Below are 25617 nucleotides of genomic sequence, written 5' to 3'. Positions count from 1 at the left end.
AAAAGCTCTGGAAGGTGGACGTGGCCAGCAAAGGCCACTGCTGCATCTCTGTTTTGAGTAGTGCATCACCCAAGGACAAAATCCCTGCACTGGGGAAGGGATTTTCTCAGTCTCCCTCCTTCCCAAGTACAGCCAACAAGTCGGTTCACCTTGAATTCGCTGACTTCAGCCCAAATAACCCAGACAGACACCCAAGAAGCAACACCCACTGCCAGAGGAACACGTGCGTGTGCGCGCAATGGACTCGAGAGCCGCGCCGCACCATCCTGGCACCCATCCAGTGTCACCCAGAACCCAGCCCACGAGCAAATGTGGCTCGGCACCAGCACGTGCGTGCAGCCAGCCTCTTCGGTGAGTTTATTTAACTGCCAAACCACAGGGGAAGAGCGAAGCCGCTCGGTTCTCATTTGTTTAAGAGTCTCTCAGCCTCTTTCCCTCCTGGGAGCAATCCTCATCCGCGCCTCCCTCTCGCTGAATTCGCACCATAACGCACGTGAGCAAGAGGCAGGGAAAGGCCAAGTTTTCTTCTCTTTGGTGAGGCAGACAACATAAAATTGAACACAGCGCAACTCCAGCTTCATTCCCTCAACCGGGCAGAGCGCTCCAGGGCACGACCACAGCTCTGAGCTCTTCTGCCCAAAGAAGAGAGAAGAGACTGGATGTGCACCAACCTCACGTTGGAACCACGGCTGGGAGAAGACACTCCAGATGCTCCCAGGGAGCCCATCACACAAGCAAGCTACCGAGGAGGTCAAAGACCAGCACTTTGCACCCATCTGCCTCCTCCTCCCCTCTTCCTTTCCTTGGAGGAGGACGAGGCCAAGGAGGTCAATGAGGGTGCCCCCTTTGGCACCCCCATGCTGAGCGCAGCGTGGTGCCTGGTCCCTGCACGGCCCGGCCCTGCTCCCCACAGAGGATGCTCACTTGCCTCCATGCCCCTGGACCCTCGTTAAGCCCAGGTTTGAATAGAGGGCTCTGCAGAGCCTGCCATCCCCCTGGAGAAGGCGGCAGACAGCTGAGAGGCCCACAATTAACGACAGACGAGGAGAGGGGGCGGGGGGGGAGATTAAAATACATTAACTGCATCAAACCCTTGTGTGTTTGCCAGCTCGCACAAAGGCTTTCCGAGACAAATTCTACCAGAGGTTTTTAATAAATGGCATCAAAACCAGCTATTCACTGCCAGTCTCTTTAAAGCCACGCCAAAAACCACATTCAAATCTGATTAAGTGTCAAGGAGGTCTGCTTTCACTTTAGCGCACGGGAGGGGGGGGGGGGGGAGCAGACCTGCTCCTCAACCACCGACCAAAAACCCCCACGTCGCGTGGCCGCAGAGCACCCAACACAGCAGTGCTTAACCTCGGGAGGGCAGGGACGGACGGAGGGACAGACAGACAGACAGACAGCCACGGACGGACGGACAGCCCCGCGCTGCCCTCTCGCTCGCGCAGCCGGCGGCAGTGGAAGCGCCACGGCGGAGGTGCAGCCCTCGGCAGCCACGCCACGTAGATCTCGAGGATAAACCCCGAAGTGTTTATGTTTTACCACTTCTCTGGTCCGCGGCGCTTGGCAGGCTGCGCCGACTCCCTGCCAGCTTCTCCCGAGTTTACTTTCTGAGCAAGTTAAAAAGGATTGGAAATGACGTTCCTGAGCAATGATGTATGTACGTACGTGTACGGACACCCATGCGAGCATAATCACGTGTGGATGAAGCCCTTTAAAGACAAATTGCTGGCCATAAACACTACCTTAAAGAATCACGCCGCCAGGATCGCAGGCCAGACCCCACTTGAGGCCAGCCAGCGTAAGGCTGGAGGAACTCGGCTCGTTTCACCCAACAACCTGCTTCAGACAGGTGGCAGCCTGAAAACCTTTCAACCGTGGTCTGAATCTGGCTTTCCACAAGAGGAAATTCGCCCAAAAACATCAACTCATACTGCTCTGCAGCTCATACACAGCCTTGCCCAGCAGTAGAGGCATGGGATATCCCAAAAAATGAGCTCCCCAAAAAAATGAGCTCCCCAAAAACTGGTCCTCACCATTCGTAGCGTGGGTTTTCGCCTCGTCCAGGACTGCTCAGCGCGCCTGCAGCAGCCAAGTTTATCTGGCACCCGAGCCACAAGCCCGGGGTCAGTTTAGATTTCAGTTGTCGTGGCAGCAGGTCTATTTAAGATAAACTAGAAACTCTACACAAAACATTTATCAAAAGCTTAGTCAGAAATTAAACACGGTGAGGGGGGGAGAGGGGAGCCCGCGGGAACAACAGCGTTATTTGGGAATATTTACATGAGCGCGAGGTCGGCTCGCAGCCGCCACGCTCAGCCCTGATCTCATCTCCATCGGCAGGAGGGGACTGCTCACCCCCGGACGGCTGGGGCAGGACCATTCCTTTAAAGAAAAATAGCTTTTTGGGGCTCCAAAATCCTTTCCTTCCCTTTCAGGGGGTTTAACGGTGTCGCTATCCCAGAGGTGGTGGTTATAGGGTAGGGCTCAGGGTGGTTACTCCATCAGCCATCGAAGCACGCACTTGTGGTCCACACAAACCTAAACACCTCTCCCCGCATCCCCCCTGCACGTTTCCATTTAAGAAGTTCCTACAGCCGAGTGCTTATCTAGGACTTCATCTTCTGTTCCTAGCACGCATCCAGCATAAGCTAACTTGGCGTTTGATTTGCTGCCAGCAAAGTGACAGTGCCAGGGCTCGAATGCCGTGAAAAAAGAAATAATTAAGGATCATCTTTGTAACTACAGCCTCATTACACCGCATCTGAGCCCAGCTTTGTCCCAAGAAAAAAAAAAACTTTGGCTCCTCCCTGCCCCAGAACAGCCTGCCCTACGTCCATCATGGCTGCTTCCCGGTGGATGCCCCTTTGAGCCAGGGTGCACGAGGAGCTGGGTGCTGATAAATCAGCACAAGCCCTGCTCTGAACACGGTCACACACGGTCACACACTGCACCACTCGCCCGTCTCCCTCCTAATTGCCCTTATCCATCAAACCCGGGCCAAACGCCGGAGCAGGGACCTTTTCCTGCCACGGCGGATCTGCCCCCAGAGCCTCTGCTCTGGTGTTGCGGTAGTGTTGCAGGATGTTGTGCCTCTGATTTAAATTAAAACAGGCCCTGGAGATGGCTGCTGGGAGCTTGCGAGCTCCACACCGGTGGCACTTCTAAACTCATTAGCTGGGCAGCATTTTCCCCTTCAGGGCTTATAAACCCCGCGGGCTGGGAGGAGCACGGATCCTCAAAACACCCCTGGGCTCCCAACCCCCTGCGGAGCACCAAGCCTTTAGCAGGAGCTCCAGCACAGGAGGCTCTGCTCTTAAGACAAGGCCTCAACAAAAGTATCTCGAACCAAGATGGAAAAATCTTTGATCTCTAAATCTACTCAAGCAAAAGGAGCTTTGCAAACTCTTCCAGCTCTACAAGAGCAGCCAGAGTCCTTCAGCTATTTGGAAGCCAGGTGTCCACGAGTCACCTGTCAGGAGACCACCAGACCTTCTGGCCCTCCTAGAGCAGTGATAATCCCCAAAAGTAGGATGGAGAAGATGGTTCTGGTTTCAGAGGGCAAGACCGCAGCAGCCAAAACCTCCTCCAAACACACCTGGGTCCTCCAGCAAAAGGCAGGGGTTGGCAAAGCCAGCACGCGAGCTGGTTGCACCAAAACACCCGAGGTTCAGCGACGGGCAGGCTGGAGTCACCGCCGTCACAGATCAACTGATTCTGCTCAGCCTTTCCAAAACAAAGTCACCTACGAGCCTAGTCACAGACCACGGGCGGAAACTGAAACCCCAGAAACAAGCAAAACCCTGGTGTGACCTGGGTTCCTGTAACCACGTCCTCTAGAGCACACCAGCACCCCGAGGAGGATGACGAGGAGCAGCTACACCACCAGACGGGAGCTTGAGAGCTCGGCTCTGCTCCCTCCCAGCAGTTGCTGCTCGCAGCCAGCCCCCAGATTTCACACCGCGGCTCCGGCAGAAGTCACAGTTGTCATTCGCAGAGTTGTGCCTCTTGGAAAAAACGAGCTCGTTCTTCCCAGGCACGGCACGTGCGCTGGCACGGTCCCGCCGGCGAGGCAGCCTTCACGTGAGATCTGCCATCCCCGGGGTGGAACCCAGGACCAGCAGAAGCCAGAAACTACCTGAGCATCTCCATGGGCATCGCTGCACAAGAGAAGTGGGATCATGAATGTATGGATAATGCGGGGAGCGTTCCTTCATGCCACAGGGGCTCCTGCAGGCTTTTCTTGGTCTTGGAGGTCTTTGTAGACACCTTGGAGCAGGTCAAGGAATGGCTCTGCCTAGTGAAAAAGGCAACCACATCCAGTCCTCCGAGCAAGCTGGCTCCAGCCAGACACTTTGGGCTCCATTAGGATCAACAAGAGCAATGTGATCTCCCCTCCTCACTGCTCTCCTTGCCCAGGAACCCGCCTCTCCCCAGGCTGACCCACCTCAGCGCTGTGTTAGCAGCACGACAGGCTGCTGCTCTCTTCCAAACCTGCCCAGAAAGCCTTCACACAAAGGTAATAAATGCACACATTGTACAGCGTGGCCTGGATGGCATCAACTGGGCTCACCCGAGCCCTGGTTTCATCCACCTCAATAAACCAGGAGGCTCCAAGCACCTCTCCCTGCCTTCCTCCCCTCTGCCCACAGGGGATGCCCAGCGGGGACAGCACTGGGAACAGGGGGATGATCAGCTCTGCACCACAGCTTCCCCACCAAGAATCTGCTGTTCTCCAGCCTGCGGGACTGCCAGACACAAAGAGCCCTGAAAAGAAAACAAATGGGAAAGGCTACACAGATATTTATGGGGCTTGGCAGATGCAGACAAGGTAAACCGGGATCTTCAACACGAGTCATATACACTAGGTTACCATGACCCAAATATTTTTAAAATTTCCAAACCACAGCGGAAAGGTATTTTAAACTAAAGCGATTCCAAGCTCCTCGGTGATTAAACGGACTGCAGCTCCAGCTTGTAGTGGAAAAACCATTTGTTTTTCCACTACAAAAACCATTTGTTTTTCCACTGTGTGAAAGCCATAACTAGCAATGAATAATAATTGCTGCACCGAGTGTTATTTATAAGCCATTCTTGGTCACATTTCCGAGCCTTGAAACAGCAGCTTTCCAAATGTGAACTTAAAATCAGTCAATATTTGTAATGTAGACAACACCCATGGGAGGAAGGTGTCTGTGTGCTTACGCGGTAGGAAGCGGAGGTTAGTAAAATCTCCGAAAGCTTTCCAGCTAATAGATCAATTCCTCCAGCCGGCTGATCCCGACAATTGCTCAGTCTCTGACCTTGCAGTTGGAAAGGAGATGGGCTCATGAACTCATTTGCACATGACAATGCTCCGGCAAAGTGAATCATCTGCCTCTGATAGTAATGGAGAGTACTGCTCACTCCAGCCCTCCCAGGCTCCATTCAAACAGCGCAGGGCTGGCCTTTTGTGCTGTAAGTGCAAGAAAGACTCCGCTGAAGATGTGTGCAATTAAACCCACTTTTCTTGTTGCTCTTTTGATTCAGCAGAGCTCAATGAGAGGCACCCCAGGCAGGTGTTGTCACACACAGATAAAATGTGCCTTTTCAGAGCACTGGCAGACAAAAAGAAAGAGGTAAAGGCTGAATCAATTGCAATTTCTCTCTTGCAAAAGAGGGAATCCATGCTTCAAGCGATTCAATGAGGAAAGGGCTCGTATGGATTTGCATGCCCCCCCCCCCTCCGAAGCAATTTCTTTTTGTGACAAATGGATGCCACACGCAAAGGTGCTGCCATCCAGCCAGACCTCCGCGGGGCTGGCGGTGGGGGAACGGGGCAGGACATACATTGGATGGGTCGGGGCCCTCCTCCCTGGCCCCACCACACCTTTCCTGGTCACCACCACCCAAGAAAAGCAACTCTGGCTTGGTGGAGCTAGCGAGGAGAATTAACAAAACCCTCCACAATTAACAAAAGCCCCCCAAGGAGCTCAGCAGAGCAGTAACAAAGGGATGTGGCCGAGATGGGACGGCGCGTCCATCAGGAGCAAATGGGAACCCATGGGCAGAGGATGTGCCGTGCCTCCCCGGGCACCCACAGACCTCGGACACCACCAAAGGTTTACCAGAAATGTTTATGGCTGGGGAGGAAGCGCAGGCTGCAGCTTTAAAGAGAGAAGATGCGAGCGCAGTTGTTTGTGTCGGAGGTAGCCGTAAGCTCCTCTGAGCAGCTGAGTAAGCTGGAGGGACGCTCTCTCTGCCATCTGCTCTGATCCCAGAACACCTCCTGCAAATGAAGAGTCAATCCGCTGGTTTCTATTCCTGTTAACCTCTAATCAGCCACAAGGACCGGCCCCTGCTCTGCTCTTTATCTGAGCCAGCTAATGCGTGAAGTGCACTTCGCTTCCCATCTGTTCCAGCATTAGTAGAGTTAAAGGACAATGCCGTTTCCCTGTCCCAAGCATTCACTTACACAGATGCCCTTGTATTAACTCAATTTCCCAGTGATTTCCATTATTACCCTGACGAGATTTCTGCTGTTTGTTTATCCAGAAGCCTGACACCGAGTTTTTTCTCCCCCCTGCCCAGCTCCGGGGGTGGTGTGACCAAGGCGGGTCCCCAGCAGCCTGGTCCTGCCCCGCGACACTCTGTCCCCAAAAATTCAAGACTGCTCTTATTTTCTCCCTTGCCCCCGAGCGCTCTTTGTTGCCTATTCTAACCCCAAAACACCACTCCCAGCCCCAAAGCTGAGGACGCCCCTCCCTGCATCACCTTCCACATCCTTCCGCTGCCTACCAGCAAACGGGTTTTTAACCTACCCAGCCACACAACCCTCTCTCTGAAGGCGCGCAGTTTGGGGGAAGAAGGAAAAAAAAATACCTCCCATTTTATAGCTCTGACCGATTTCCTCTGCTGATTCACAGCCCTGCAAGGCTGAGCGCTTGTGCTAGCAGCTCAGATCTAATGCAAACCGAGCTGAATGGCATTTGTGCAGCAGCATAAACAATAGAGAAGGCTTGAAGAGAGGAAGAGTTCACCACATCTTTGCTAACGCGTTCCGCCTGCCTAATAACTAGTGGCGAGATGCTGTCAAGTCTCCGCTCGCTGCTGTTACAGCGCGTTTCGTGGCAAGCCTGAATAAAAAGAGCTTGCTTAAAACCAAGAGAAAATTAGAAAGATAAGCGTGCGCAAGAAATTGATGGGCAGAGCTGGTGATTGCAACATCCCTACATCAAGAGAGAAAGAAAACCACATCTCTGCAACGATCCCCCAAGTATCCATCTTCCTGCGTTCACCAAGGGCCACGTCTGAACGCAGAGCGGCGCGGTTCCTTGTCCCAGCCCAGATGCTTTCTCAAAGGAAAAAGGTTATTTTAAAGCATGAAAGGGAAGATCCATGGGGAGCAAATCCTTTTTTCCTGGAGTTTCCGGGCCCGAGCGTCCCATCAATCCAGGCTGCCACCTGGAGCCAGCCCGGCCCCGAGCTGTCACCACCCCGCGTGCCTCAAGGAAACCCCAGCGAGATGCCAAAACTCGCACGCGAGGCTGGGCCCTCCAACTGGGCTCCAACTTCAGCGGAGCCACCCAGATTTCCACCAGCTGAGAAGCTGCCTCCTAGGACATAAAAGGGCTTTTAATGAGGAAATGCCTCTTATCCACCCATGGAAGTGTCGCCGCGATGGAATTGCTGATCTTCGCTGCAGCTGAAAGCGGAGCAGCGCTGTTGCTTCCGTGGCCTTTTTTATGTGGCGATTCCCACCACCCCTTACCCCCACAGAACAAAAATAATCCCCGCCACTTCAGCCAGGCGCCTGCCACGCCAGAACCCTTTTTGAAAAGGCTGCTGCTGTTTGCATTGACGCACCCGCCCCGAGCAGCGGCTCCGCTCCTTTGTTCTACCCTGCAAACCTGGGCTGGCAGGAATTTCCAATCCAGATCCAATTAGCGCAGCGCTTTCACTTTATTACATATATTATCCAACAACTGAATCCGAACCGGCTGCGCGGGGTGCCATGGTAGCAAGCCCAGCAGCTCGGGCGCAGTTTTGCTCGAGGTGCCCCAAAAGGCAGCCTGCTGCTGCTCGGGGAGGCTGAGCTGCAGGGGAAAAGCCTTGGGGTCGGCGACTCGGCCTGAATAAAAATTGAGTTACGTCTCCCTAATCCTGTTAAATCGGTCAGAGTCTCCTTGTACCCATTGTTCTGGCTCCTGGTTTAAGGACTCATCCCTGGGTACCCGCTGGTAGGGAATGAAGTTACTCCAGAGCCAGGGGCATCCTTTCTTCTCTCTCTATTTGCTCCCATTGCTGACCTGCTTTTCCGAGAGGCAGCTGCCCTCCCACATCGGCAACTTCTCCAGGCTTTTTGCTCCCCTCAAGCCCATCCGTGCCTTGGGCTGGGCAGCAGCCTTGGCTTTTGCCTCCAACCAAAAGCAGCTCTGAGTCTGAGATAGGAGGGAGGAGGAGAAAGGCAGGTCTGCCCAGCCCCACAGATGGCAATGTGCTAAGTGGAGACCCGTTAGCATTAAAACCCGCTCTCAAACAAGGTGATGCTCCTCTCGCTGCTGCCAACGCTCCAGGGCATGACAGCTGCCAGGGCTTGAAGGGGGGGAGCCAACTTGGCACCCGGTGCCACGCACAAGGGGCTGGACACCACCAGCTCCCAGTGGTGGGACCTGCCAGACCCAGCACCAACGTGATGCACGGATAAATCCCATTCCCTGCATATTTTGCAACTAAATCTTCCTTCAGAGCAGGCTGTGACCAAAACCAAACCCAAACTCAACTCACCAATATGAAAAAAACAAAGCAAAACCAAGCCCGAGAGCCTTGTGACTTGCTTCGCTCGCACATTTTTGTTCCACAGGACCAGCAGCCAGGCTCACAGCCACCCCCCCGTGAAGCACCAGCATCAAACCAGGGCATCGCGGAGCAATGGAGGGAAATGGCACACAACCCTGATCCTCCCTGAGACACCAGACCTTAAAATAGCAGCTCTACAATTTCTAGGGAAGTTATTAGTTATAATTTTCCTGGCCCTCAGAAGCCTTCTGAGGGAATGAGGCAGCCTAGATTCAGTACAAAAGCCTGCTCCAAATTCTTCCCCCAAAAAAGATACTTTTTCCATTAAAAATAGCTCTTTTTTTTAAAAAAAAAAAAAAAAAGAGAGAGAGAAAAAGGATTATAAAGTCTGACTTTCTAAGTTATTGGCAATGTTGTTAAATGAACATTTTATTTATGAAGCATTTCAATAACGTTTGGGTTAACGGCCTCGGTCTCAATTTGCTGAAAAGGTCGATTAACTTCCTGCAGAAAACTTGGGTTTTAAGCAGAGAGGAGGGCCCTGTGCTGAAACTGCTCCTCCAGAGGGGAAAACTCTTTGCAACTTCACCCCTTCTCCATTCCTGCTCTCCACCACCCAGCCCAAAGCTGGGCACAGACCCAAGTGGGTGCACCCTGGTGGCTCTGTCCCCACTGCTCCTGCTCTTCTTCCCCCATCACTTGTCCCTGCTGGAGGGGGACGAGGCAGCACAAACCTTTTGGGAAGGTGCCTGCCTTCTGGGCAACCAGACACACCACCCCCCTGGGAAGGAGTCATCCCGAGGGGGAAGCTTTGTAGAAAATGAGAAATTTATGGACAACCACAGGAGGGGACAGAACCCACATCTGCATCTGCTGACCTTCTGCATCAGCTTCTGGAGGCAAATGAGGAAGAATTTCACCTTCCCTCCAGCACCAGGTCCTGCTCCTGGATGGAGCCACGCAGCCCAATTGGGTTTGGCCATCCTGCTCCCCCCACACGCCTGTGGCAGATAAGGGCACGCTCTCCTGCCAAGTCTTACAGCCCCAATTCACTGTAAACCCAGCTCTTTCTTTTTTTGCTATTGAGTTTCTCTAAGGAGACCACAGCCAAATATCTTTACATTGTAGAAATATTATTATTCTTAAATGGCTTAGCTCACTTCAGTAGTTTCACCAAAAGTTAGTGGTTTCCATTTTTTTTTCCCCTCCCTAAACCAATAAAGCTTACATTTTTGAGCCTATTAGGGCTGCTCCATATAGGGAAATTAACTAGTCATTGCAGAATAAATTATTCAGCAACCGCTGTTCCAGATCAGCTTCCTCCACAGACATTTTATTCCAGAATAATTTTGGAATACTTTGAAAGTGTATTAATTATTCCGTAAGGATAGGATTTGAATTCTGGCACCGGGAGTCATTCAAATAAGCACTGCCTGATGGTACCCTGCAGTAGCCGTGCTGGTCACTACTCCCTTTATACCATAGCATAAAAACGATGAAGTTTTTCTAGCATCTTTCTCCTTAGCTGGTGCTGGGAGCTTCTCTGCTGCCTCTCCAGCAGGAAGATGGGCACAACCCTGAACAGAGCAATCTCGGAAAAGGAGGTGGGAGGTGGTGGAAAGCATGGGAAGGTTCATGCTGAATTTCAACCTGCAGCAAAAACTGAGTTGAGGGAAAAGCACATGCTTTGGCTGGGGGTGGGGAAATGTTTTTTCAAGCTTTCTTTCAACCCATGAGCTACAAGGTGAGAGTAACAGTCTAGTGAAAAGGCTGCGGGACATTGCATCATGAGGTGAAGTATTCACCACGTGGTGCAGGGAAATGTAGGAAATGGCTTTGCTGCTTGGGATCTCTGCACAGAGCCCAGCTGGAAGGGCCGGCCCAGTGAGCTGCATGGGGACATCCAGCAGGAACGCCCTGTGGATAGGGAACATGTGACAAAATGGGTCCCTGTCCGCTGCTCTCCATAGGGCTCAACACATTTCTAAGGGCAACAGCAGAGTGTCCAGGTACTATTGCTTGTGGGACTAGGTGAGCAGCTAATAGGGACAGGACCACTGCACACAAGGACGTGATGCATTTCCAGTCACCGCATATCTCTAGTGAGCCCACGCAGCTGAGTCCGGGGTCGTGCCTGACGAGCAGTCGGATCCCCTAATGCTGCACAACCAACACCCTCTGTCGAGCAGTCATCATGCTTTAAATGAAACAGCACTTTAAGAAAACAAACCCCTTTGATCGCATTGTTTTCGCATGACCCTTCCTGGAAAGTCAGGAAGGCAGCGGGAGGGCTGCAGAGTTAAGGCTTCCCTGCAGTCACCCTCTTGAAAGGAAGGCGGTTGGGAGACAGATGCCTGCCAAAGATGCTCAGCTCCTCTACATCAGCAGTTTGCATGTCTTTAGGATGCACATCCCCTCCTCAAGCCCTCTCACAAGAAGCAGATTCCTGTGGGGTGATTTTAAGCCCCTTGACGCCACGCTTGCTCCTGGCGGATCCCCACAAACCACCCGTCCTGGTCGCCCACGTTGCCCCCAGCACCTCCCAGCCCTGTGCCAGGAGCCCTGCGCTTTAGAGAGGAGCTCAAAATGGAAAAACTTCCCCAAAGGACCCATGGCAAAGCATGGGCTTGCCTATTTTTCAGGTTCAGGATGCCTCCACGGCTCAGCAGCCTTCGGAAACCCAAACGGCCACAAAAAGTGATAACAAGAGAAACGCGAGCCATCGCCGCCTCGGGTTGGAAGCGGTTCACAGGCTGCCTCTCTACAACTCGTGGTTCTGATTAAAAACTTAACAGATTTTTTGCTGGAAAGACATTGTTATTCAATACACAGGCTAGACTGCAGGCTCCTTCGTTTGCTTTTGGTGCAGTGCAAACATCTAAAATGACACCGCATAATGACAAGATCTGTCATCGGGACGCCTGGTGCTACAATATAGAGAAAGGAGGCGCAGACGCATAACGAAGGAAAGATCCCTTTGCCCTCTCTGGAATTTGTCAAAATTAAAACAAAAGGAAACCTACGCTGCGCAGTTAGCATTAAATCCACGGAACCAAAGGGAAAATTGTGAAGCAAGACATTTCACGGTGGTTTTCTGCCCTGATGTGGCATGAAGTCCTTTTGGTGTTAGAGGCAGAGCCTCAGACTCCCCTAACCACAGATGTGTTTTAGTAATTAAGGCCCTTTCTGAAGGGAAGGGGGAAAGAAGAAAGGGGAAAGGAGCAGAAATCCTGCAGCACCCCAGCGTCGAAGTCCCCCAGCACTGAGCCCCTGCCCCAGCTCCCTTCGAGGGCCGCTCGGACCCGGCCCCCGCCGTGCACACCCCATGGTTATCAGTGGATTTATCTCAATTTGGAATTGGAAGCGACCAAAGGCAGTGAGCTCAGCATCACAGGACAGAAACGAAGTAAAAAGCAAAACCAGATGAGCGGCTCGGGAGCCCAGCTTCTCTCTTCCCTTTGAAAAGGGAAGGCGGTAATTTGAGACAGCACCGTTTAGGGGAGTTTTGCCCACAATCTCCTCAAAGGGCTTTAGGAATTGTCCTGCTCAGCACTACAGGGTGCTCGCAGCTGGGGACACGGGGCTGGCAGGGACACCTCCCACCGAGCACCACAGGGAGGGAGGCACACGGGTGCTGAGCCTCAGGGAGAGGGCGAGGTGCTGGGGTTCGAGAACCACAACCGGGCACATTGGCGAGGTTTTTGGGTCCCTAGATCACTTTTCCAGGCCGAACACAGTGCCTGACTGCAAGCTCCACAGCCGTGACAAGAGGAGAGGACATGGCACTGGGAAAGCCACCACAGGCGGTGGGATCCCACTGGAGAGCAGATCCCTGTAGGCCGGGCCGGTCTCGGCCCGATGGCGCTCGCCATTTTTGCTGCTGTTGCTTAGCGACGAGGCCAGCTCGCTGCACGGAGGCGCCAGGCGTGCTAAATGCCCTCGCACTTTTGTTTTCGCAGGCGAGGAGCAGGCAGGAGATAAAACAAAGAGGCCATTTTCTCCTCCGCGAGGTGCCATCTCGGCAGCTGCGGAAGGATGCGAGCACCCCTCAGGATGCCAGCCCCAGTGCGTGCCATGGAGTGACGACGACTGAAGGATTTGGGGTGAAAAAGGCCCAACGTGTGCTCCCCAACAGCCAGGAGCAGTGAGGATGCTGCAGGCGAGCTGTGGCTCCAGGCCACTGCAGTGAATGAATCCCTACCCTCCCCCTGGGCTAGCACAGCTCCAGCAGGCTCCTGAAGGAAGTCCTGGATGGGTTTCTGGCATAAAAAGAGGGCTGAGACATGCCAGCACCATTCATCTGATGATGATGCTCATCTGGAAGATGCTCAGCTGGGGTCACCTTGCTCAGGGAGGATGTGTCTATCCGGTCATGTCAGGTTTCAGACTTAGCACAAGCTAAAGGAGTGCAGCACCCAGCCAAGAGCCCAAAAGCCCTGAGCCACGCCAGCTAAATCCTTCCCCCGTGCAAACAGCTGCGAGTGTCCTTGCTCGGAGACCTACTTGCAAGACTTCACACCGCATGCTTGTGCGCACAGGGAACTGTCACATTTTACCGGCTGACATCTACGCGCCTGCCTCAACGGCAAACGGTCCCTGCGACAAAGTCTCTGGAGCACACGGGGTTATTTGCCTCCTTTTGGATCTCAATGCAAGCAAAAGAAACCAGGGGCTGCAGGGATCAGTGCCTCCTCACCTGCCTTCATCCAGTTCTCAGGTGTCTCTCGAGTTCCCCCTGCACAGGGGAGGACAGGACCAAGAGGACACATCTGCTCGCAGCCGCCCATCCTTGCTGAGCTGTTTGTTTCTCCCCACTTCCCTTGGGGCATTACACCCAGTATCAATAGCACAGAGCTGCTGCAAAACAGTGCAAAGCTTCAATCTGAGCAAAGCTTCAATCCCAGAGCATGCCCAAGACAACCAGCAGACGCCAAATTAAAACGATTCCAGCCCTCAGCAGCCTCTTTCTCTCTCTCTAAAGAGCAATTGCTATTATTAATTTGCTTCCTCCAGATAAACAAGAAATTTATTAAAATCTGAAATAGACTAGGAGCACATGGGGCAGCAGAGGGACAGGAGGTTGCCACTTGTCTTTAAAAAAATAAATACTTCTACGCTGGATTACACTTTCCACTTGCTGGCTCCCCAGGAGCCAATTTCCGCATCGTGCGTTTCCTCTGCAGGAGATGGAAACGTCACAAGCTCCAGAGGCAGCTCAAGGGCTCGTCCATCTTCGAGAGGAGGACGTTTCAAATTTGGGACCTAACAGGCGAAATGTATATAGAAATAGAAATTTGGTAATAAAAATTAAGTGCATCTCAGCGATGAACACGTCACTGAACACATCTGAAAATGCAGTCCTACAGGCTGCTGTCACAGATCATGATCTTGACATCTTACAGAGGAGGTGTATTTTTTTGCTTAAATCAATTCAGTTCCTTGTTTCAGGAAGCCACTCCATTAAACCTAGAGACGAACTCATCATGGACAAAGAGACCCACACTTGTGGAGAGCTGAAAGCAGATCCTCTCACCCCATCCAGCCAACGAGGTGATCCTTGTAGCAGGTGGAACCACCCAACTGGTGGCATGAAACTTCAGCACAGCTTCCTACATCACCTGTGGTGAGGAGAGATGGTTTGAAGCAGGATGAGCAGTTCCCACCACACTCACAAGATAGGTTTGCAAAGGATCTTATAGTCATGTAATAGCCGCTCCAGCAGCCTTGCTTTCATATATCCCCCGTGTTACTCCAACCGTAAAGAAAGGATTAAAAATGGATGCTGCTAGCACAATGCAAGTTATCAGTCTTATCAGTACGTCGAGCCAAAGCAGAAGCAAATTACACTCACCGTATACTCAGCATTTGTGCGGGTAGGAGTGTTTGGGAGATAAGAGAAGAAAACATGCAGCAGATAATCAGGACACCTAAAATACAAGCGGTGAGTTCACAGTCACGGCTACCTTTGGTCCTGGTGGTTTCCGATAGATCAACCTGCCTTTTAAATGAGTGACAGTACTGAGAAAACCTCTGGACAATCATAATCCCTCTACCCTGCAGAGACATCAAGGATGCAATAAAGCCCTCATCCTCCTGCCTTCTCCTCAGTGGAGGTATGGGAACCCACTGCAGCATCCTCACCATTTCCAATCGCATCACCAGTAAGAAGTTCACCTTTGAAGGCTCCGGACCACCGAGAGATTTCTCTGGATTTAGGCAATTGGTATGAAGTGTGTTGGAGGTGACACCACGAGTCTGAGTAAACTAAACTGAAAAGAAATTCAAGCCAAAAGCACTGCAGGCTGTAAGCTTTACATGATCTTGAAGGCAGAGGCTGCTGAACCCATTACTTCCACTTCAGACATCAATTAAACTCACCTTTAAATTTTCAGCAGCCCGCATCTGTGCTGCCTGGCTATTGAAGCCAGCCAGTAACACTTCTGCACGTTCACTTCGTCTGGTGCCAACAGATCCATCTGCCTCAAATACAGGAGATCTCTTTTTAACACTCAAAAGCTAATGAAAAAAATCCCCTCTGGTGAAAGGACAACAGTGGATCAGAGAAGTTTTATTAGCCCTTAACCATGCAAAGTTGGAAGCTCGTCCCCTGTTTAATTCTAATACTCTGACTCTGTTAAACATTAACTGTATAAATAATCAAATACTTCACATGACAGAGCCATACTTCCAATCTGGGGCCAATAACCCAGAGGGTAATGAAGGGTGTAGTCTTCTGGGCTCAAGGATTTCCAGCGCTCTCCAAACACCAGAACAAAGGCTTTCCCTTCCCCCTCCACAGGCTTCAAAGCAAAAGCTTTGATTCACTCAGCGAGACCACATCAAGCCAGAGCACAGGCATGCGAACCTTACATATCTCATCGCACACCCCCTGCTCCAGAGACACATGTGAAACCACCAGCCATTGTGTGGTCTGAGCTCTGTCAAACCGCCCGGACCCCCTCCAAAAGAAAACCCTCCTCCCCATCCCTGTTTCCACATGGGATGCTCGGGGACAGAGCCTCCCGCTCACCCCCATCCACGTGGAGCGACCTCACCCAGCTTCCACCCACTGTGAGCATGGTCCTCGACACACAGTGCCACCAAGTCTCCACGACGAGCATTTTCCTGGTGAATGGTGCTTGGGTGAGATGGGAACGCGGCTCTCCAAGCGCCTGCGGTCTCACATCCAGCTCGCAGGGGCTGGATGCTCCATGCCACCAAAGCCAGCTGCAGTTTCCATTGCTTTTAACAAGAATCATGGCTCTGAAATTAAGCTCTTGCCTTCCTTGGGCTTCAGTTTCCCCTGAGTACAAAGCTGGCATAACTCCCCTTCTAGGCTTCACATGGGTCTCTTCTTAAGAAGCAGGATGAAATCGGCGTGTTAGGAAATGACCAGCGCCTTTGCTAAACACTATGGAAATAAAGATCTACAGAGAAAAAAAAGCCTATTTGATAGAAGTTAAAAATTAAAAGCTGCATTAAAAATATATCAATCTGATGCCGGCTGTCCCCTTCCTCCAAGGTCAAACAAACTGAGGCGATTTTTTGGAATATGTAATCATCTAATGTCCAGGACTTTGCTGGTTTAGATTGATGCGATCACTTTAATGCTGACTGAAAAGCTTAAAGTGATTTTTGACAATCAAAGTAGCAGGAGCCAAATGGAGAAACATTCGACCCAGAGCTCTGCCTAAAACCGTGCTTTCAATACTTCTGAGCTGACTTTGGAAAATTAGTATTGGCTTTGCCAGAACCCAGGAGAGCAATTCTGCATTAATTATCACTCTCACGCTGCAGACAGACAGACAAAAAATACAATCGCAAGGCTTGTTCAGAACAGGGGATCCAGCACCAGGGCTCAGCACAAACGTTTTCTCCTTCAAGTGTTATTCAACCGCACGGCTCCTGGAGAAAGCCCTGGGCTGTGCCTGCGCCGCCAGGTAAAGCGCAGACTCAGCACAGCCCGCACCACTTCTGTCCATGCTGATGAATTGAGCTTCAGCACGCAGCATCTGAGCCGTACAAAACACGACCTGAGGTCAAGTGTGGGATGCACGGCCCGGTCTTGTGCTACAGTGAACGTGAAACCCTTCTGGAAGTGGCACCAAGTCCTCTGGGATGCTTTCTGGAGCGCCTCTGCTCCTGCTGACAGCCTGTGTGGATGCAACTGCGAGTAGATCAGGCTGGGAGTGGGCTCATCACCTGAGCAGGATGCTCACACAAAGCCCCACACCTTCTAGGAAGTCACGGGACTCCTTCCATCAGCTGTGCTGGGAAGAAGAGGCCCATCTCCAGCACTGCAGATCCAGCTGCTGCTGTCGAGCCCGTCACACCGCCTGTATTCGGTTCATCAGAGCACAGCGGTGGAGTCTGGAGCTGTACCATGCTGGTACAGGGGCCTGTTTCAGCTGCAAGCTTCCCTGCTTCCCCCAGCAGAACCCCGATTTATCTCCTCCTGCTTAATAGGGAGAACACAACGGGGATGTACAAGCACAGAGGCAGGCTCTTGCTTTGTAGAGCATCAGCAGAGAGATGAGGGAAACGTTTTCTCTGGCCAGTCCATCCTTTCCAGTTTGAGGTCAAACAAAAGAAGCAAATTCACCCAAACTGCCTTGTCACCAGGACCACAAAACGTACCAAAGCAGAGCAGTCCTCCAGCTATTGCCTGTTGGATCACTCTCCTTCCCCATGGCAGAGGCGTGGAGAACCCAGGCGAGGCAGAGGGAAGACAAGCGTCCTTCCAAGGGGAACAGCTCCACGCCTCATGTGGCTGATGGAAAAACCCTGCCAGGAGTATTTCCAACGGCAAGAGCTCACAGTGAGGGCTCTGGGGAAGGATCCACATAGGGTTTTTCCTTGCACATACGTGGCTCGGACACGTACCATTGCTCACCTCTGGAGACACAGCGCTCAGATCACAGGCCAGGCGCAAAGAGCCCCAGAGCAGGGGCAAGCAGGCAGCACAACGCCGGGTCTGGCTGAGCTTTGAGCTGTGTCAAGGCACAGGGATGGGGTGGCTGCCTCCTGTGCCCTCATACAGCCACCTGGCACCCCAGGGCTGAGGGGAAAGCCAGGAACTGCAGTAGGGGAAGGGCCGACACAAATCCAGGAGAGCCAAGGGCTCTTCACTAACCACACAGCCAAGGAACCACGTCCAGGGAGCTCCTTTTTGACTTGCGTTTCCTCGTGCTGCAGAAAACTCAGCTCTGATTTTACTCCTGACTTGCAGATCCTGAGGAGGAGGGAAAGAAAAAGCCAGGCCATCTGCTCAGGTCCCTGCAGTGGAGGAGAGGGCTGCACACAGCGATCCCCTCGGCAAAGCCCTGGTGCAACACCGGAGGAGACTTTCAGGTTGACTTGGCTGTTTGATTTCCTTAATGCTGTTTTGGACCCAGATGTTTTATAACAAACGCCACCGAGTGCGTACATGCGAGGAAAGTAACTCAGATTTGAATATCCCTCAGAGCACACTGCTCTTATTAAACACACTCTGCAGAGCTATTCCTCCATGCAGCATTAGACAGTACAAGACGTTCTGGTAGACTACAAAAATTGGCCCATAAAAAATAAACACTTCTGCCTCACTAAGGGCATCTGGAATTGACCCAGAGAGCTTGTCTATTTTCATTGGTAGCATTTTTTGCACAACAGAAGAAAGAATTCAGTTCTGGATTTAGAGCAAACGTTCCTCAAACGCTTACAAGGAATCCTTCCTGAAAACATCGGCGAGCACGCCAGCCACCCAGCTCCCCGGGGAGAACTGGGAGACCGCTGTGCGGTCCCATTTTGTGCAGGCTTTTTCCCCACAAATCCTCCTTTCCCGCTGCCTCTCAGTAAATCACATCCTCGAGCAAATAGACTTGTCCCAAACACAGGGCCCACCCGCTTCCACTCCCACAAGCATCCAAACCCACCGTGGTGCGAACGTGGCAGGAGATGACAGCCAAAGGCAGCGCAGATGCAGCCTTCTATCGTCGTGCTCCTTTGATATGAAACCATGGCTCTGGAAGGAAAACCCATTAACGCCATTTAAACGTGATCCATTGCTACAGTTGCACAGCCTTCTGCTACAATAAATGTCAGCTAATCCTGTCTGCCCTGGCAGCTGAACGCAACAGCAGTGCAAATCCCAAAAGCAGTTTCCTACTTGATTTGTCTGGGGGCAAACGTGAGACCTCCCTTTGCCCACTGCAGTGACCGTGGTTGTTTCTGGACCTTTGGCACATCTGCTGCAGACAGACAGCTCATCCTGCCGTGCTACTGTCACAGGACATCAGCAAGACCACAAGCACGAGGCTTGGGAGAGCTCGCCTGACCCTTTTTGCTCTGCTGAAGAAGTGAACGAGGAGCCCCCGCATCCATCAGCGATCGGGTCCCAGCTGAGCAGACAGGAATAAACAGCTACGAGACAGCAGCGTCTTAAACAGCCTCTTGTCCGGAGACACGTCGCTGGTGACTGCTTTCTCTGGGCTCTTCAAATTCCTGCTTCAAGCCAGGCAGAGCGGAAACAGGAACCATGGGCTCCCCCATACCAGATCCTACCCAGGGACTGCTCTGCTGCCTGTCTGGCTCCTTCCTTCTCAACAAAACACTCCAAAAATGAAGAAAAACAAACTAACGTCATGACACTTTTCACAAGGCAGACTCCTGGCCCTCCAGCCAGGCCCAACTGCAGACGCTACAGAAGTATATTTATTTTAAAGTAACTATTTGAGCTGGAGTTTGAAAGCAGAACAATCCTTTTCCTAAGTGCTTGCGGTTGTTTTAAGAAACGATTTCAGCAACAGCTACATTTCGGGCCCTCTTTAGAGAAACCTGCTGATCTCGGACGCGTGGAGCCAGCATCTCTGCAGACCCACGCTGCAGTGACAGGAACAGCACCCAGCAAAGAGCCTTTCGTTACTCAAGTCGCCCACGGTTAGGAAACACCAGAGCGAGACAAACTGACCTGGTATTACACAACGCCATAGCGTGCCTTTCCCCTGCCCTGGAAGCTCTCTCCTCCTCTTCCTCTTCTGGTGGCTGTCCCAACCCCTTCCCATTTTCTGCCCTTGTCCAGGCCACCTCCAGTTTTGCCCGTGTTCCCTGCTAGCCCTGCTCCTAGCTAGCACAGGACCTGCCCTGGTGCTGCTAGCCCCAGGCTAGCACGAGGGAGTTGCGGGCTGGGGATGGCCAGCGTCCAGTCCTGCCTCCCCGGGGAGCCGTGTGGGAAGGAGCCTTGTCCATTGTGAAGGCACTCTGGTAATTACCAGCTGCTGGAATCAAAACGAGTCTCTGCTGAGCGAATGCAAATTCCAACTCTTCATCGGTTTGGCCACATTTTCAGAGGGATGGCAAAGGCGTCTCACAAAACGGGCATCTCCTCCCCTTGCTCTCGCACTAAGCTTCGCAGCGAGCTCCAAGAAAAGCTCCTCAGACTTCTTCAGCAGGGCGAAACCAACATTTTTTCTCTGGGCTCGCTCCCCAAAATGGCAGGACCATTTTAGACTCATTTTTTTCCCCTCAAATAAAAACAGTCTGAGGCAGACATCCAGCATGGAAATTGAGAGCACGGATGGTTAAAACCCTGACAAAATTACAAGCAAAACTGAAAACAGGGTCTTATCTTGAGAACTGCTGGGCAAATCTTAATAATAGATGGTGCCACCAGCCCCGCCTCCAGTAATCTCATCCCCAGGCAAACTGCTTCCAGACACCCGCTCGGCAGCACGACAGCACCCATTTCAACTCGCTCCTCGCCTGTGCAGACGCTGAAATTGAAACAGACTGACAGCAGGATAATTTAGGGGAAAATTACATTTTCTATATAACTTTCGTACGTGGCTATATTTAGCAGATGGAGAAACAAAGTATATGTATTCAGTAAATATATATTTCTATATCCATAAAATTATAAACACATATGTATGTACCGCAGAGATCTTAAGTCTATTTTAAGATGCTCTTCAGATGTGGACCATTAAAGCCTACAATATAGCTCCTTCACCATTTTATAATAAATATGGAAAACGAATAATCACTTCCCAACTCTTGTAGGTCACGAGAGACCTAGAGATGATCTCGTTCACTTCTGGTTGCCCCCCTTAGTGCCATTTCATGGGGAAATTGGTTTCATATGTGGGCTGACTGCACCTCACAGCATCGTTTTGCCTGCAAACCTAATTTAGCGAGCTGCCGAAACGCTGTAATGTAAGCAAGCATCAGTTCCAGACCTCCGAAATCCATAGGGTCAACACCAGCAATGAATTCCCCGCCTGACAGACTGCTAGCTTTGCAAGAAGAGCAGAACCAGCGTCCCTTCACCTCTGGCGTTCAGGAGGCATTAATCACACTTGCATCGTTCCAGCTATTGGAATTTCTGATCCGAGCTGATTAATTTCCTCCCTGTGCCCGTTTCAGCTGCTCACGAGGTCCAGGATGTGCCTCCGGGGAGGGATGCTGAGCTCCTTTTCCTGATCCCAGCATGGCCAAAGCCAGGAAACGCAACTACTTTCCCTACCTTGCTTCCTCAGACTTCCGTCCCTGGGGAGGGCGCGAGGTTTTAATCAGCACCTGGAACCGTATCTATCAGATATGCTAATGAGGTGCCTTACCTTAACAAACACCCTCAAGAGCAGACTCATCTATCTTAATTGGTAAACGCTTCATTAATAATGCAGCTGAGGAGTCTCAGAGCTAGAAATATAAATAGCAAGTTCTGATGCAAGGGCTTTTTTTGTTCTGTCAGGGCAGATTGGGAAGAAAGGTCTCCTCCGCGCAGCCCCAGCCCTGGCTGCGGACAGAGGAGCCCTTTGCAGGGTGCACAAAAAGCTCCTTTCTGTCTTCGCGGGGCCCGAGTTCAGACCATCCCTTCAGAAAGGCAGGCAGAAAGGCACGCTGGAAGGCGGTCCTGGGCTGGAAGGCACCAAGGAGCACGGGAATCCGTCAAGCAGCATCGCAGAGGTCAATGTGACAACGCTACCGAGACAGTGGCTTCCAGCCCGCTGATCGATTACAGGAAAAGCATTAAAACGCCTGCTCAGTTAAGTCACAAATTCCAGTCCTATGATTAACGCTGCTCTTAGCCAGGGAGCAAAGCAAAGGCTCAAACATCACAACCAGAAGGGACGGCTGAAGAAAAAGGTCTTGTGTGTCTGAGACCATATATCCTGCAGCACGATGACCTCGGGCCTACCACGCTAATCTCCAGCTTTCCATTTTAAGGGCCCTGCCAAAACAAGACAGGGGAGTCTCTGAAACCCAGCACTATTCATGAATTCCAGGGGTGTTGAAATAGTAGACTTGGGTTCTCCTTTTTTTTCCTTGTTCTTATAAATTCATCCTGCAGACAAAAAGCCAGACAATTAGGGATTTTAAGCATTCTCAGTCCAGCTGGAGACTTGATCTTGCTGATCTATTCAAGTTTCTCACAGCGATGACCAGTATTTGTACACAAGACCATTTTTATCATTCTTTTTATAAGGCTCTGCTTATCAGTCCCTTCTGAAACCCAAACGGGTCAAACAAGGGGGTTAAACCTCAACACAGAAGAAGAAATTACCGGGGTTTCTGGAGTTTGGGTACAACAATTGTTGGTGAATCTCTTCATCCTGATGGCATTTGCAGTATTTAAATAAACAAAGTGCTAGATCAAATCCCAGATAAACAGCTTTTGGCAAAATAAATAAATAAATAAATAAATATTGCAAGCAAGGAGATTTCAGCCACTTTTCTTGGGGAAAAACTGCCAAACCAATTTTGTTCCAGATTCCACTATCATGTCCACATCTTAATTTTATCTAAGCAACCCTTCTCTGACCCCAACGCTGACAACTCACAAGTCTCTTTCTCATTATTTATGGCATCTTTCTACAGCAACTGGCTCTTCCAGACAGTCAGAGGCTTCTTTCAGGGTTTTTAATGTGTTCCTAGTACCAGGCTTAGAAAACAAGGCTGCTGTACAAGTCCCGCTCCTACAAAACTTCAGTGTGACTTCAGGTCCTGTGCTTAAAAGTCATTTGGAAATTGCTCCTGGGCACATGTGAAAACTCCTGATCGGAGCAAAAACGCTGGCCAGAGATTATTGCCAAAGGACCAGGCGGAGTCATACCTGGAAACGTTTTTTTTTCCCTAAACCCTGTTCCAAATCCCACTTAGTGCTTGTGGGCTAACAGCAGCAATAAACACTTCGCAAGGTGCTTGCCAAAGGTAAGCAACATACTTTTCTGCACGCCTGAGGAAGGGCAGATGAAGAACACCTCCCAGGCCAGCAGCAGCAAGGCAGGGGCACACAACGCCAAGCCGAGGGCTCTGTGTGGACACGAGCTCCTCGTGCTCCTGCGTGAGGGCAGGCAGAGGGGCTCAGCGCTCCCCATCCCGCCTGGTGCCTCTGGCTGGAAGCTTCTCGTACGAGACAAATGCATCATTGTGCAGGAAGCCTTGCAGCGGGCCAGCCCGGCAGGACATCAAGGACATTGGAAACTGATTTCTCCGGCCAGCCTGAGCTCCCCAGACACTGCCTGTTCCCGCCTCCCACCCCACTGATTAATGGCTCTCTGTGACAGTGGTTAATAGGATCCTCTTTGAAATCCAAATAACTAGCATTAGTGACCTCAGAGCCCTGCCTGCTAGCTGGACGCACTGCCTGCTTTTAATTCTCTTTGTCTCCTGTAGCATCTTCCATACCAAAGCTTGCTTCCCCTGCTGCCTGCCCCTACCCATCCCCAAAAAGCCCCCGTATGGCAGCAGCACCCCAACCTAGCAGATCTCCCCTTCTCTCCACAGACCCCGTGTGGCAACGGACTTCCCCACACAATGCCCAAGCCAAGGAGTCACAGCAAAGCTCCCTGGCACAGGGAATTGCCACCGAGCCTGCCTCAGGGCTGATTCTCAGCAGCCAACAATTTAAAGCCAAAATTCACTGGGCTCCCTTGCTGCTACCACACCTAGCTCAGGAAAAGCCTGTCTGTAAGAGACTAACATTTAGGCAACTGGCTCTGACTACAGAAAATCTCCTTCTTCCCTTTCTTTTTTTTTTTTTTTTTTTAATCCATAACCACCAGCTTTAAAGCTTTAAATCAATATCCCCTCTTGCGATCTGCATTCAGCGAGGAATTATTCACATTGAGAGCTTTAAAAATTAAGCTAAACCCTGCAGGGCCCAGGCCAAACTTAAGTCACAGCAAAGCTTTAAACACTGGATCAGGGACACAGCATGAGCCGTGTCCTGGTCTTAAATGCAAACTAAATGCAGAAAACAAAGCCGACATTGCTCTGTTAAAAGGAAAAGCCATAAACGGTCCATGCTGCGGCTTCTCCCGGGGACACAAGAGACACGGGCCATCCTTCTACCAAGAAAGGTCAGCCAATTCCAACCAAACTTCTCACAAAGGAAAGAAACTAATTGTCCCCGCAAGGGAAAGAGACTCACTGTCACCGTTTGAAGGAGAAAAACGGCATCTGATCCATCCACTGATTCAGAGAGGCGGCGCGTGGTCAAAGCAGGGCAGCGCCGTGTGCTCTGTGGTGGCACCCACGTCCACGGGAACAGCAGGTCCTCAGCACCACTCCGCTGCTGATGCCCGCCACCAGCCTCAGCTGGCCCTGAGCTGGGCAGAACATGCCAGGCACTGAGCAGAGTCCTCAGCATCACTGGGTGGTGCTGGTTTGAAGGGACAATGTAAAAGGAAAAGGGGGAAAAGAAAAAACCCACAACGTAAACCAGCTCCTGTTTGTGCCTTTGAGGAACACAAGGCAGGAAAGGATGGATAAGAAAGCAAGGGCTCATTGATAGGAGAAATTCCCATCTGGGGTGTAACCTGCTCAGTTAGTAGGGACAGACCTCCTGTTCCCCATCTCTGCTCCCACTGCAGGGCCGCAGGCTTGCAAGAACCCCACAAGGAGGCCTCAAACCTACCCCATCGTCCACCTGATGCTGTGACAGCTGCTCTACGGTAGCAAAGGCAGCGAGCTGGATATAAGCAGCCCAGGAAACAACAGCTGCATTTCCACCACCCCCATAGCGGTGTCTGAATGAATGCTCAAAGCTTTCCCCCTCCCCTGCTTGAGGGATGTTCATCTGGACTGCACGGAGCACATCCTCCATCCCGCGGCCACCAGCACAAGGAAAAGCTTGGCTGGGACTACAAGGGCGAAGGAGCTGGAACATGGACCTCCTGTCCCCACATCCTCCCATTGTGCCCTGGCCTCCCGCAGGTACGAAGTGCACAGGGGGCCTCGAGGCTTGAAACCACCCCAGCACAGAGGTCATGCCCCGTGTTCAGCCCTACAAATGCCCACACGCAGCCACTTCCCTGGCTCTGCCACCAGGGTGAATGCCCAGGCCTTAATATTTGTAAAGTCCTTAGGAAATCCTTGGAGGGGAAGAACAGAGTATTATTATGAAATAATAGCTTTTTATTCTGCTCCGTCTGAAAGCAGCGGTTCTTTGTTCGGCCCGGCGCTGTCTAAGCCAAGGGTTAAAACTTAACTCGCTTGGATGTAAGAAGGCCATCCCCTGCGGCGGGGGAGAGGCAGACTTCTGAAGATCTGAAGAACAAGATGTCTTTCTAACCTGTTCGGACTCCAATAAGCAGCTTTAGCTCTAACAATAGGGGGCTGAAAACCCAAATGCCCCAAAGCCTGGAGGCAATCAGCACTGTTTAAGCATCCGCAACTGACATTTCTAACACCACCTGAAACGCGAATTTTCCTTTCTGTTTCAAAGCCTTATTTTCCAATCAGATTACGTGCAGGATAAATACCCTTATACGGTGACAGCAGGCACTGCACAAGAAAATTGGGGATAATGGTAAATGCAAAGATTTACAGATACTTATCTCAGCATCTGCAAGAAGT

At 51.5% G+C, this 25617-nt stretch overlaps 1 protein-coding gene across 1 annotated transcript in view; it reads right to left on the bottom strand.

Annotated features, from left to right (window-relative positions):
• ZSWIM5 (zinc finger SWIM-type containing 5) overlaps positions 1–25617 on the bottom strand; it is a gene marked incomplete at its 5' end in the record, with an annotated part of 87411 nt that overhangs the window by 24135 nt on the left and 37659 nt on the right.

Source organism: Netta rufina (genome assembly GCF_964035555.1).
Source record: "Netta rufina genome assembly, chromosome: 8".
Taxonomy (NCBI): Eukaryota; Metazoa; Chordata; class Aves; order Anseriformes; family Anatidae; genus Netta; species Netta rufina.
Note: the sequence above shows the minus strand (reverse complement) of the source record. Positions and strands in the feature narration are given on the sequence as shown.